Raw genomic sequence first — 14,347 nt, 5'->3', positions numbered from 1 at the left:
GCAGTCAGCTGCAGTCAGACCTCATATATGTGTACATACACTTGTAACTTGCACAACCAGGATAAGCTTGTGATTGTAATCCTCTGCCCTTGGTCTGGCTAGGAGCTCCTTCTGTGTCCTCCTGGTCCTCACAGCCAGCAAGGGGTGACTTGTGCTCCCTGTACTTTCCACTGAGACCCACGTATGGCAAGAAGGAGGGAGCATGTTGCTTTTGCTTATTGCGGTGGACCTGGCTCTCCTCACAGCCCTTCTTCTTGAACGACTTGCTGAATAAGTATTTGTTTTAAAAGAAGATACTGTGTGGAATGGAGGAACCCAGACTCACTTATGTGCCCCACAGATACTGGGTGGGCAGGTCTTGAATGAGCCATGTGATCAAGGCTGTACTGTGGTCCTGTGAGCAGGCATGACTGTCTGAGGTGTCAGCCCAGGTGGCAGGAAGCAGAGTGAGTGGCAAGTGGACTGGAGGCACTGATGAAGGAACTCACTCCAGGTGTCAGGGCAGGGTTAAGGGAACCATTGCTTGGAGGGTTGAGACAGACCCTGTGAGGGTGGCCCAGGCTGAGAAGGCTACCATTCCAAGCTGCGGCTGGGCTGGGGAGGCCAGGCCAGTCTCCCGATGAGCTCATCTGAAATTTCAGGGGTAGCAACCCCAGCAGGTGCAGGAGGAGGCCAGCCTCCCAGGACAGAAGGAGGCACAGAAGGGGAGAGAAGAAATGCACAGAGATTGTTCTGAATTGCTTCCTAAAGGGACTGGGAAATCCTAGGTTTCCTGCCATTGCCCAGCATTTTCATGTGGGCTTCCATATTTCTGTGAGGTCCTTCGTTGGGAGCAGGGTACCGCCTCTCTGAGCTGGGCAGGCAGGAGGGATCCAGGCATCCCAGCCCCACCCTCCATCAGTCTCTGGCCCATCCTGCAGGCATCCAGCTCTGCTCCCCCATCTGTTCTCCCCCTGCTCTGAGGAAGAATTCCTGGGAGAGTTCTGCTCACCTTCTGGCAGGTGGGATGCTGTATTTCCAAAGCTGACAATTTCCTCTACTGGCCTGGTTTGGGTAACTATATTTTGAGCACCTGGAGTGACAGCAGTCAGGTTTTTAAGCAACCTAAATTCTCTGGTATTTTGATTTTCTGTTTCTTTTCCTGGAATCAAGGAGTCCCCATTTCATTTGTTACTATGTTCTTAGTGACGGCATGATCCTTACCCCCTAACCGGCCTCAGGAATCATTGAATGAATCAGTGATTAGTTGTGTTGTCTTGATAATAAGAAACTTTTTAATAAATGAGCTTCTGCATGCGAGGGGAGAAGCAGGAACCTTCCCGTCTTTTTCACTTGATGAATATTTATCGCACTCCCCTGGGTATTCACTAGGAGACTGCTGGTGACATGGGGAAGTTTGTGGGATGATGGGGGAAAGCTGAGGGATTCCCTTCTGTGGTTTCTGTTCCCTCTGAAGTAGGAGGTGAGTCATCTCCTAGGAGAGGAGCTTGCCATGAGTCAGGTGGCTTCAGACCATAAAAAGTTCAAAATTTTCCACTTGCTTGGTGGGTAGTCAACCAGGAAGCACAGGAGTGGGCCAAGCCAAGCAGCCCCTCAAGCTCATGTACCAGGGACTTCTACCACCTCACCTGCTTTGGGTAGAGACTCCATTGCCGGCTATGAGGACCCAGAGCCTGGGGCCGGGGTGGAGCTGAAGCACAAGAGCTGCAGCCTGTCCACTCATTTGGTTAGAAGCACGTTGAATCAACCACTTCTCTCCCTCCTCCTGCCCTCCTGGTCTGTCCACCATCCTCTGCCTCCTGTGTGTGCCTACCCCAGCATCCTGGTGACCTCCTGCCACAGGATAGCACTGGATAATGGGATGGATAGGATCCTAACCAGGAAGTGGCTGGGAATCCTTGTCCCTGCTTTGCACTCTTTTGGAATGGCCCTGAGCTCATTCTCCTATTTTTAAAAACAGATTTTAGATTTTAGAACACTTTAGACTTAGAGAAAAACTGCAAATTGTACAAAGAATTCCTGTGAATCTTGGACCCAGTTTTCTCTGTTGCTCCGATTTGCATTAGTGTAACGCTGTTGACCAAGGACTGAGCCTATGGCCATGTGTTGTTATTAATGAAAGTCCACTCTTTATTTGGATTTCCCCCAGATTTTTCTGTCCCGGGTTCCCATAGAGTATGTGGTCATCATGTCCAGGAGCCTCAGATGTTCCATTTTTGATGTGTGTCTGTGTCCACCAGAGGGAGGTTTTAGGCTCCAGCCCGGGTGCCATGGTTGACAGGGTGGCTGGCATGAGGAAGATAGGAGCCAGTGAGTGCATCCACAGGGTCTGGTATTCTGTTCTCATGATACTGAAGCTGGTGCCAGGACCTGGGGGAGGCCTGGGCCACCGCAGGGAAGCAGGGTTTTCGGGGAAGCAGGGTTTTCGGGGAAGCTGGCAGCCTCCAGCCCACTCAGCTCTCTCAGTCTGCAGGAAGAGTCTCATTTCTGTCCCACCTCAGGAGAATAATGGCCTCATCTCCTCTCCCCCCCACACGGTGCCATCCATTGGAGGCCTCGGTCCTGAAATTGGAGAGTCTAACCCTGGGGGTCCTGGCTCCTCCAAGGCTGAGGGTTTCCTTGGGGTGGGGAAGATGCTGAGTTAACCAGAGGAGTGCAGGGAAGTGTCCATGAGGTCCAAGCTTATGGCCCTGACGTGGAGCTAGGTGTAACAGCATTGGAGTGACCTGGGAGGCTGCAGATGGCTGACTGTTGGTATGTAAGGACGGAAGTGGCTGCACACCCAGCACTGCCCCAGGGCTCTGCAAGAGGGACTTGGGCAGAGTGCTCACATTCCCAAGGGAATGCTCACCATCACCTGCAGGGGCCAGGAAGGGGCAGGCAGCTGAGGGGGTTGGCTAGCCAGGGCCAGGGACAAAGGCGCTGGAAGAGGGCCTGTTTCCCACTTGGTGTGGTTGGTCCTTGGACAGTGAGAAAGGGTCCTCTATGTCAGTAGTTCTCAACCCAGGTGATTTTACCCACTCCTGTTCCCACCCTATCAGTGGACAGGTGGCAATGTCTGGGCCCATATTTTGTGGCCACAGTTGGGGCAGGAGTTGGGGGTTCATTGCTGCTGGCACTTCGTGGGTCAAGACCAGGTGCTGCTAGCTGTTCTTCAGTGCCCAGGACTGCTGCACCCCAGAGTGATCCAACCCAGTGCCAGGATGCTGTAGGGAATCAAGGTGTGTATGTGGTCGGGGTATGTGTGTGGTTGGGGGAGTCCAGCACAGAAAGACTGAGGGGGTTGGCTTTCCTTGGGCTTGGGTGGCAGACCCAGGAGCCACCTTGTGGCTCAGGAAGCTCTACTTGAGACAGCGTTTTCTAGGGGTGGATGCTTGAACTATTGCTTTTTGCACAATGGTCTCCTTACTCACCCTTACTGAGAGCACCTTGGGCTTTTTGAGAGTATCTCTAGCAATAAGCAGAAAATTGGATCCGTTTTTTGGAGGAGCAAGATGAGGAAGGGGAGAAATCTATACTCCCTAATGAGTTTCCTGAAGCTTCTCAGCTGCTCAGGGTTGTGGCTGAGGCATCCTCCTTGTGATCATGTGTGAGTGGGGGGTGGGGAGGGAGGGAGGGAGAGACACACACTCTCTTCTGAGTGGCAGCAGAGGTGTGAGCATGAGCTGGTGTTATCTCTTTGCTTTGATGATGAGCTTTTCCTCCCTCATGCTCCAGAGCACTTGGAAATGCTTCAGAGTCTCATTCCTGACTTAGCTTCTGTCTGCCCCCATGGCTCCAGCTGGGAGCTGCCAGCGCCCACCTGTGATGACACTATTGTCCCTGACCAGCCTCCTCTGCAGCACAGTGGGACCCTGCACCACTAAGGTGGGTGGCTGAAGGGCCCTGAGTGAACCTGAGACATTCATGTGGCCAGGATAGTGGCCTCTGCCTCCTACTGCTTCCTCCAGAAGAATTGTCTGGGGATCAAAGAGAAAAACCTGCAGAGCAGGAAGCTGCCCAGGACCTGGCTTCCTCCTGTGCCACCTCCTAACACACCCCGGTCCCTCTGGAGGCCTCTTGTGAGTGAGACCCACATGTGTACCGTTCTCTTTCATAGCTCACCACCATCACCAACTACCTGTTGAACTATTTCCCTCGTCTTGACCTTGAAAGGAGGAACATGTTTGGCTTTGCTGCCCTGATAAAAGCAGCTATGCAGGGCTGGATGGAGTGTGTCAGAGCCCTGATGCTCGCAGGTACGTGCCTCTTGTCCCTCGCACCTGTGGGCCCTGGAAATAACTGACTCCTTTAAAGAACGTCCCTCAAAGAGATGAAACATCCCCACGGAAACAGCCTGGCAGATGTCTCGAACAATGGGTTTTTTTTTGAGGTGATGACAGTCTTCAGGGTTGCAGAAGAGGTCACAGCTAGCTGCTGGCAGGTCAGTGCTGAGCTCTAAGAAGTGACACCTTCCCTTGCCCTTGGCTTCCTCCACCCCCCCCCCACATCTGCTCCCAACCCTGTGCATATCTGCTCTTCAGAAATGTGCATTCTAGTCTTGGCCCTGGATGGACCAATGGCTGTTGGAGTGGGCACAGGAGAGGGTGGTCCAATACGCTGTTGAAGTGGGCACAGAAGGGGGTGGTCCAATGTGCTGTTGGAGTGAGCACAGGAGGGGGTGGTCCCAGCCAGGCTGCCTCCTGCTTGCTAGCAGTTGGAGCTGAAGGATGATGTGTTGTGTGGCAGTTTCCAGAGTCAGTGGAAAGTTCCAGGCTTCAGCTTGGGATCACTAGGGCAGCCCCCTTTGTCCCTTAGGTCTTTATCAGCCTGGAGAAGACACTCACTGGTCCCCATCTGCAAAATGGGGGTAATGACCTCTTTCTGTCCCTCCTGCCTGAGGATGAAATAGTTTACTTTATAAACTCTCAAGGACTATGCAGTTTTAATGAGTTACTAAACGAAATTCCTTCTGATGAACCTCTAATTCTTTTCTTGACTTGAAACTGGGGTCAAGGATAGTCTTTAGTGCCGCCTCAAGAGGTTATTTTGAGAATTAAGGGAGAAGATGTGTCTAAGTACATGTAATACACTCAATATCCAATAGCTGTTGCTCGTATTTGTTTGCTGCCTTAATTTATCTTTATTTTTGGCTGTGACACTGGGGTCAGCCAATTCTGCTTAGTGCTACAAGTTCCTGAAGAGCTGACATTTTCCCTCTCTTAGTCCATTCTTGCTGCTATAGCAAAATACCAGACGGGATGATTTATAAACAATATGTTTATTGCTCACAGTTCAGAGGCAGGGAAGACAAGATCAAGGCACCAGCAGACTGATGTCCAGTGGGGGCCTGTTCCCTCTTGTCATGTCCTCCCTGTTGGAAGGGCTGGGGGCACCCTCTGGCCTCTTGCATGAGGGAACCAATCCCATTCCTGAGGCCCATCCTGTGATCAAGCACCTCCTAAAACCCCTACCTCTTTATACCATCCCCTTGGGTATGGAGTGCCACACATATGAAGTCTGGGGGAACCAACATTCAGATAGTGGTTCTCCTGGGAATTCCATCAGAGCTCTTCCAGATCCCATGCCTCTGTTAATGCTCCTTCTCTTTCCCAGGACCCCAGCTGGCTCCCCGTTTAGTTGTCATGTGTTCCCAGTTGCCTCTGGCCTGTGACAGTTTGTCTTCATGTATTGTTTATGACTCGGCATTGTGTAAGACTGTTTTTCTTTCATCCATCTGGGATTTGGGGATTTACAACTTTTAATTTTTTTCTTCCTGCTTTAAACTCCATGTCTTACAGGATGCTATAGGACATATAAACTCAAAGAACAAGGGTGGAGGTTTTGAAGATTGCAGATCTACTTAGAAATATAAAAGGATCATAATTAAAATTAATCCCATTGGTTGTGCTTTTGATTCAGTGGCAGTTTTAGTTTTGAAAAGCAAGATCTCAGTTTCAGCAGAGTTTAACCCCTGCCTGTCCTGTATCAGTGAGAAGTGGTCCCTCCTAATTAAATGGTGATTGTAGAATGCTCTTGTGAGTGGCAGAAGCTTCATCTGCTTTTATTACTTTTGGATTGAGTTTTAATTGAGTGCAGATTTTTAGTAATTTACTTTTTCAACTGACAGTGTATGGTGTCAATCACATCACATGAATTTTTACCAAGAAGTTAATTTGAATTACCAACTATTTTTCCCTTTTGGTGGGGGTCAATTGCCTTCTAATCACCCTGGAAAACATGAGGGGCTCAGTCTCACTCTTATTGTCATTTTTTCTTCTTTGCATCTCTTAGAAGTTTCCGGCATTTTCTGCAGTAGTTATAGGATTACAGAAATGCCCTCCACATCTCTTGGGGGGAGATGGTTCTGGGGGCGATGGGCTGGGTATAAGGTCACCTGTACCTCCAGTTGTGGTTACAGATTAGACATTGGGTCTGTAGATGCTCTTCCCTGTTGCCCTTGGGAGTTCTCCCCCAGTGAAGTCTGGAGCCCTTGTGGGCACAGGCCCTCACCTGTCCGTGCCTCTGGCTTCCCTCTGCACTGTGGTGAGAGTAAGTGACCCAGAAAGCCAGGCCCAGGCTTCAACCCAACTCCATACCTGAGGCAGTCACTTGCCTTTCTGGACTGTGGTTTCTTCTTCTCTGGGATGGAAGCCATGATGATGCTGAGGGAAGGAGCTCTCTCCTGCCAGGGCCACCCTAGATGCCTGCCATCAGGGCATGTCACTTAGGATTGTGTTGTTACCATTATTAGAGAGTTTATGTATTCTGTAGTTATTAATTAAGTGAATAAAAGAACAAGGCATATTTTGTCTTTGAAAAATATCCTGTGATGAGATCTTTAATTTACTAGGGTAGTAAGCATGTAACTCAGGGGTTTCTTAACCTTGGCATGATTTTGAGATTTGGGGACAGATAAGTTCATATTGTGGAGGTGGTGGGAGGGTTCAAACAACTGATGTCCCTAGCCTCTACCCTCTATATGGCTGAAGTATCCCCAGTCATGGCATCCAGAAATGTCCCAGGCACTGCCAAACATCCTCTGTGTGTGTGTGTGTGGGGGGGGTGAACAGGGACTACTGATATAGTTAATAAGTGAGAAAGGATGAAAAAAGAGAAGATATTTTTGTTCTTAGATATGTTTCTCCCTCCCAGCTGGTTCTATGTTGTCTAAAATAAAGATGAGACATTTTCCAGGGATCATTCAAGCTGCCCCCTTAGGATTTAGTTGGGAGTGGTCATTTGCTATTGTCACTACTAAGTTAGATTACAATTCTCAACTATTTTTATGTCTCTTATTTCCATATAAACATATCCATATCAGGAGAACTTAAAGCATTGGAAGTTCCCAACAGCCTGAGCATTTCTTTCAAATTGACAGACCCTTCAACATGGAGTGAGTCTATGTATAGCTTAGAATGGTTACCCAGGAGTTAACTGCAAAACAGTCATCCTGTGATAATTTGAAAAGAAAAGTGTGCAACCATTACTACATATAAAAACATGCCTTTCTAAGTTTTTCAAATGAGGTAATCTTCATTTCCTGAATGTTTTTATGCACCTTAGTTTCTGAGTTGCAGTTTATTTTCAATAGCAAACATTTCAGCTTATACATTATGAATGATCAAATTGGATGAAACCCTTAACTGTTTAGATTTTCTCACCATCTGTAATGTACAGGTACAGATCAGCTTGGGTCTGCATTGTGCAGTAGAACAAAACAATGTTAGAAATATCAGAAATTTTAATTTAAATAAAAAATATAACCGGATTCTGGAAACCTGATTCAGTGGGTCTTCGGGTTTGGCTTCCTAATACTGTCATCTGTGCTGATGACAATCCCAAGAGAGGCAGCAGGACCTTGTTGATTCAGTGGAATATTAATGTCCCAGAGTGACAAGTCTATTTAAATCGGTTGGCTCTGAGAAGCCACATGGAGGACAGGATTTTTTTATGGAGATTGCCAGGTTCCAGGTTGCTTTTGAGAGTCCCTGTTCATACTGAAGTGAGGTGTAAAGTAGGGCTGCTGCCTTGGGAATAGAAACAATCAAAGGCCCGCATCTTACACAATTCCAGAGAGCACATAGATTAAAAGGAAGATGAAGAGCCAGAAAAGACACCATGTTCTTGCTCCACAGTCCTGCTCATCTCCAGCAAGCCCTGACTAGATTTGTGGTAAACCAGGGACTTATATTAAGACGTTGTTTTCTGTTTATGAGGAAAATGGAAATTTTTTGTGAACTCAGAATTTGCCACACTGGAGTGGTTTCACGTTATTAGAGAAAAATTAACTCAGGAAATTCATACCACACCCCTTCATCCCCAAAACAAACCCTGAGACAAGGACTTGAGGACAAATAGATTTTTTCAAAGGTTGCTTTTGGGAAGCAGCCTGGCAGAGTGCAGGTGGGGGGAGGGAGTTGGGAAGAGACAATGCTAATCCAGTGACCTCGGGGTCCTGAGCAGTTACTGGTCAGTGATTTATCTTCCAATTCTGGCCCCTCATGGGGGCAGGGTACACTTTTCCCACTTGCCATGCCATGGAGGTAGCTCCTCAGTCCCACTGGGCTGGACAGCAGGCTCTCCCCCGTGACCCTGCAATCCTGACTTGCTGCACTTATTACACATCCAGTGCCCCAGACACAGGGTAGAGGTGGCCCAGCAGGAAGCTGGCAAGGGCTGGCCCACCCTTGTGGTGTGTCACCTCCTGTGGCAGGAGGGCGGCCTGGGCTGGGCTGCCCAGGAAGGCTGCTGTCAGGGTGGGGGCTGGTGGAGAAGAAAAAAGAAAGTGGTTACTGTGCCCGCCTCCCACTGTCCTAGGGGGCCTGGCCTGACTCCAAGGGGAAAGTGAACTGAGAGGGCGGGAACATCATTTTTTCCCCTTTGACACTAGTTTGGGATGTTTTCCACTGCAGTAGCAGAAGTCCTGACTTGAGAGTGGATGAGACAGGTGTCTTTTCCTCATATCTCACTAGGAGTCTTAAGGTTGGTGGTCACTGTCCAAAGCCTTGGTTCAGAGCAGACAACATGGACCTGATTTTCTTCTCCTATTCATCAATTCCCTTAGCTTCTTGCTTTGTCACCTCTTGATTCCAAGAGAGTCACCAGACCTCTGGTAGGAGGCAGTGGCGACAGCAGCAAATACACTTGTCCCTGTTCTCAGAAGGTGAATACCCCATAGGGCTCTGGCCAGCACAAGGTTGTTTGGACACAGGCAGCCAGATAAATGGGAAACAGACTTCAGTCATTAGGTTAGACCAATGGTTCATAGTCAGGGACGATATTGCCCTCCAGATGACTTTTGGCAACAGTTGGATACATTTCTGGTTGTCACAGCTGGTAGAGTGCTACTGATATCACTTGAGTAGACACCAGAGATGCTGGTAAATGTCCTTCACTGCACAGGAAAGCCCTCACCACAAGCATGGCCAAAAATGCCAATAATGCTGAGGTTGGGCAGTCTTAGGCTAGACCATTATGATCCATTGCCTAGAACTGAGTATGTTGCTTTGAATAAAATAAAGGATGATTTTGTGCAGACAACTCTTAGCTGTCAGCAAGGTGGCAAGGGGACCCATTGGCAAGAGCCCACCCTTGGTTCACAGCTTTGAATACTGTTGGGTAGGAGGCAAGGATGCTGATGGTGTCCTGGGAGAAGATGGACACAGTGGCATTTTGGAATTTCTCTATATCCGTTTAAAGGTATTCAAGTAAAATGTTAATCATCAGTACAGTTGATCCTCCCATGTCCTGGGTTCTGTTTCATGGATTCAGGATAAAATATCTCTAAAAAATGCATTTGTATGCAACCAGTACAGACCTGTTACCTTGTCACTGGTCACTAGACAATACAGCGTAGCAACTGTTTACAAAGCATTTACCTTGCCTTAGGTTTTATAAGTAATCTAGAAATTGTTTGGTGTCTATGGAAGTTCATGGGTTATATGAAAAGATCATACAATTTTCTATAAGGGATTTGAGCATCCTTGGAATTTGGTGTCCATGGGGGTCTTGGAAGCAATCCCCTGTGGACACTGAAGCGTAACTGTGCTTGTTGTTCATAATTTACTTGCTATGTCCTGGCCATCAATGTCACTCTTAGAAGTGGTTTCTTAGGAAGTGAATCCCTAATTAAGCACCACTCAGATCCTAGAACTGCATGGCAGTCACAAAAGCTCTTGTTCTTTGGGGTGTTTGTATTTTCTGAGCATTTTGAAAAGATGGGGACAACAGGAAGAAGAACGCTGCGCTTTGGACATCTGTTCCTTTCTTTTTCCATTAGTATTTGAAAAATGTCTCTTTCATGCATTGTTCATTAAGATTTTAATTTTGCAGTTTCTTTCCTTTTTTAAGTGACATGCAATTAATTAAGGTTTAATGGGTAATCTATTTTCTGCAATGACATTTTTTACTGCCCCCTTTTCATTTTAGTCAGTTTATAAATTGTACTCTAACTAATGAGTTCTCCTGATTTCTGGTTCCAAATAATTACCACTGTTGTAAGATGGTTATTCTTTAATGTGTCACAGAATTAAGACCAATAGCAGGTGAGCCAGGTCTGCCTGGCTATGAGGCTACTGTGGGCTGGCAGGGCAGGAAAGCGGCAGCGCCCCCCCCACACACACACCCCGCACTGCCTCTCTCAGTTCAGCACGTATTGATCAGCCACCACATGTCAACACCTGGGTCTGTGTGGGATATAAATGAAGCTGCCTCTGCAGGCCTGTCTCCAGGGAGCTCACAGACTAGATAATTGCCCTAGTTTTTCACATTGCTTTGCCAGTAAAGATATGACTAATGGGACTTGAAATCCTGAATGATTTCTAATTGTATGTGGGGCTGAGTTTGGACCAAGATTAACAGCAACTTTGTAATAATTTCTACATTGCCAAGTTGAAATTTATGCATATTTCACCAGGATGATTTGGAGTTTAATGTTGGAATGTTTCTATGTGTGGGGGGGTAGTGGGTAGAATGGAGAGACACTCAGGAATACATTGGGAATACATCATTAAATATTCTCTAGACAATCAGAACTGATAGGGTGTATAAATTAAGAGATTTATTTTAAGGAATTGGCTCATGCAGTTGTGGGGGTTGGTAAGTCTAAAATTTGTAGGCTAGGCCCAGAGGTAGGAGTTAATACTGAAGTCTAGAAGCAGAACTTTTCATTTTATTCCATGTTTTCTTTGTTGGTGCATTATATCTTTTATGTTTTATTTATTCTACTTAGTTATACATGACGGCAGAATATATTTCAATTCATTGTATTCAATGGAGCATAAGTTTTCAATTCTCTGGTTGTACATGATGTAGAGTTGTACCATTCATGCCATTATACATGTATCTAGGGTAATGATGTCTGTCTCATTCCACCATCTATCCTGCCCCACGCCCCCTTTTCTCCCCCACTCTCCTCTTTGCCTAATCCAAAGTTTCTCCATTCTTCCATTGCACTCCCACCCCCACCATTATGAATCAGCACCCACTAATCTGAGAAAACGTTCCGCCTTTGGTTTTATGGGACTGGCTTACTTTACATAGCATGATATTCTCCAGCTCTATCCATTTATGTGCAAATGCCATAATTTTATTCTTTTTAATGCTGAGAAATAGTCCATTGTGTATACATACCAGTCTCTTTATCTATCCACCTACTGATGGGCATCTAGGTTGGTTCCACAGATAAGCTATTGTGAATTGAGCTGCTATAAACATTGATGTGGCTGCATCACTGTAGTATGGTGTATTATAATTATATATAACGATGGTATTTGCTGTTGCATATTCTTATATGAATGCAACAAGAACTTTTTCTTCTCTAGGAATTTTGAGTCTTTGCTCTTAAGGCATTCAATGATTGGATGAGGCCTAGCCACTTCTTTGGGGTTCATCTCCTTGACTTAAAGTTAACTGATTAGAAGGTGTTAGCCAGAGCTACAAGATTCCTTCAGGCCACACCTAGATTAGTGTTTGATTAAAGCACTGGATGTTCTAGTGTAGCCAAGCTGACACAGAATACTTACCATCACACCTGCCCTGCTGGGTGGTTGTTAGCACACAGAGCTGAGTGCAGGGGACCCAAGGCGCTCCCTGGAGTTCTCTACTCCATGGAGCTTGCCAGCTTTGCAGCCCAGGCAGGCCCCCAGCCACTGTGACCATCATTCATTCTGTAATGAACCTTTGTTATAGGCATGCCTCCCACCTGCCAGGATTAGATGTGTTGCAGAAGAAAAATGCATAAAATATGGCCTCTGTTTTGGAATAGCCCACTGTCTGGTCTATAGGAATATGGGCTGCAGTACCCCAGCAAGTTAACTACCCAGTGGGAGAGGTGAAAGACCACCATCTCCCACAAAAGAGGACCCACAGCAGCCCACCAAGTGACAGGACAGAAGAGATGGTACCGAGTGCCTTCCAAGTGACTATTACCGTTAGCATCTAGAGCACTCCAGCTGCATCATCAAGTGATCTCAAGACATTTTTGTTGTCTAGTTATGTCTTCATTGGCAGAGAGCTATCGAATCTTCTTTCTTTCTTTTGGGTACCAGGGATTGAACTCAGAGGCACTCAACCACTGAGCCACATCACCAGCCCTATTGTGTATTTTATTTAGAGACAGGGGCTCACTGGCTTACTTAGTGCCTTGCTATTGCTGAGGCTGGCTTTGAACTTGCACTCAATCCTCCTGACTCAACCTCCCGAGCTGCTGAGATTACAGGAGTGAGCCACTGTGCTCTGCTGGCATCTTATTTCTTAAAAAGAAAAAAAAAATCAAGATTTAGATTCAGACAAATTTTTATTTAGAAAAGACAAAAACAGCAAAGGATGCATGAGAAGCCTTTTCTTGTTGCAGTGGTAAATGCAGTAGGTGACTGTCACATGCAGGTGGCAGTGACTCCAGGAAATAGCTTGTTATTAGGTTTTGGAAATTTAACCTTTCTTCCATTCTTTGAGTTGCTGCTGCAGCTACCCATTTGTGCTTCTTGTTTTTCAGAGGCAGATGTACACACCCAGGGGCAGCCGCCAGCGGGATGTCACCCCAGGAGTGGGCTGTTTACACAGGCAGGGTGGAGGCCCGCTGACTCATGCAGAGGCTGCTGGAGCGATCCTTCCCTGAACAGTCTGGGGAGAAGTACAGGCCAGAGCTGCTGCTGACCCCGGAGGTGGTTCTGAAGCCTGAAGCCTCCAAAAACTGCTTGCAGAGGCTCCCTGAATTTGTGCGTTCTGCGCTGACCTCGCGCTCAGGCCGGGGCCTGGAAGATGGGGGCATCCTTGACCATATGGTCAGGTTGACCACAAGCCTTTATAGTCCTGATGTGGCCATCGTCTGCCAAACTGTGTGTCCTGAGGATCCTCCCTGTGTTGGAAAACGGCGACTGGCAGTGCAGGAAATCCTGGCAGCTAAGGGGGACCAGGACACCCTTGCCCGAGAGAGGGATGAGGCAGAAGGTGCTAAACAGCAATTTCGGATTTCTGAGGTGGTGGGGGGCTCTGGAGAGGAGGCTCCGAGACTCATTCCTCCGTCTCCCTACCTACCAGGGGCCCAGGGGTCAGCCACTGCCCTGCGGAAGGCCAGCCTCCTGCCCCTGCAGCTCCTGTGCCAGAGCAGTGTGCGGCGGGGATGGTGGTCCCCATGGTCCGCATCAGCAAGGCGCCTGCATCCACCTTCCAGACAGAGTGCATAGGCCACAAGGGCAGCGCCAAGGACAGCACTCACCTGCAGATCCCCAAGTGGCGGTACAAGGAGGCCAAGGAAGAAAAGAAGAAGGCAGAAGAGGCCAAGAGGAAGCGCCAGAAGGAAAAGCAGGCACCTCGCTGGAGGAAAAGGACTTGAAGGGGTTGATGGGCAGAGGGCCTGTGTTGGGCTAGCACTGCGGGCGGGGGGTAGGGTGCACAGAGCCCCAGTGGGAAGAAGGACGGGGGCGGGGGCATGACCTTGGAGAAGGTGGAGAGGTGCTGGGGAGGCTGCTCCCTGGCTGGGTGCTCAGAAGTGCGTATTAGGCTCCTGCAGTGCGCTCACACCGCGCTCGGACACCTCTCCTGACAGCTGCCTTCTGGGATCCCAGGAAGTGGTCAAGTGTTCCCAAGAGGGAGCTGGGAACAGCACGTATTGATTTGCTTAACCCTCCTTCCCCTAGCAATCAATACACCTAGCGGACAATACACTTAATGTCTCCCTTTAGAGAACCTCAAGAATTTTTAGAAACCAATTTATCAAAGGGCGGGTTGTTTGCATAATTTTGTACTTTTAATCATTATATACCAATCTGCAGCATTTTACAGGTTATGGGGATGTTTGTATTTAAGGCAGTTTTAATATATGAGTCTGAAGACCCCTGGTTTAAAATGCTATATCTAGCAATAA

At 47.7% G+C, this 14,347-nt stretch overlaps 1 pseudogene; it reads left to right on the top strand.

Annotated features, from left to right (window-relative positions):
• The first annotated feature begins 2,270 nt into the window (after window positions 1-2,270).
• Window positions 2,271-13,816, top strand: LOC143390141 (ankyrin repeat domain-containing protein 33B-like; annotated as a pseudogene).
• Window positions 13,817-14,347: the final 531 nt, after the last annotated feature.

Source organism: Callospermophilus lateralis, unplaced genomic scaffold, assembly GCF_048772815.1.
Source record: "Callospermophilus lateralis isolate mCalLat2 unplaced genomic scaffold, mCalLat2.hap1 Scaffold_65, whole genome shotgun sequence".
NCBI lineage: Eukaryota > Metazoa > Chordata > Mammalia > Rodentia > Sciuridae > Callospermophilus > Callospermophilus lateralis.
This window is presented reverse-complemented; position numbering and strand designations above follow the sequence as displayed.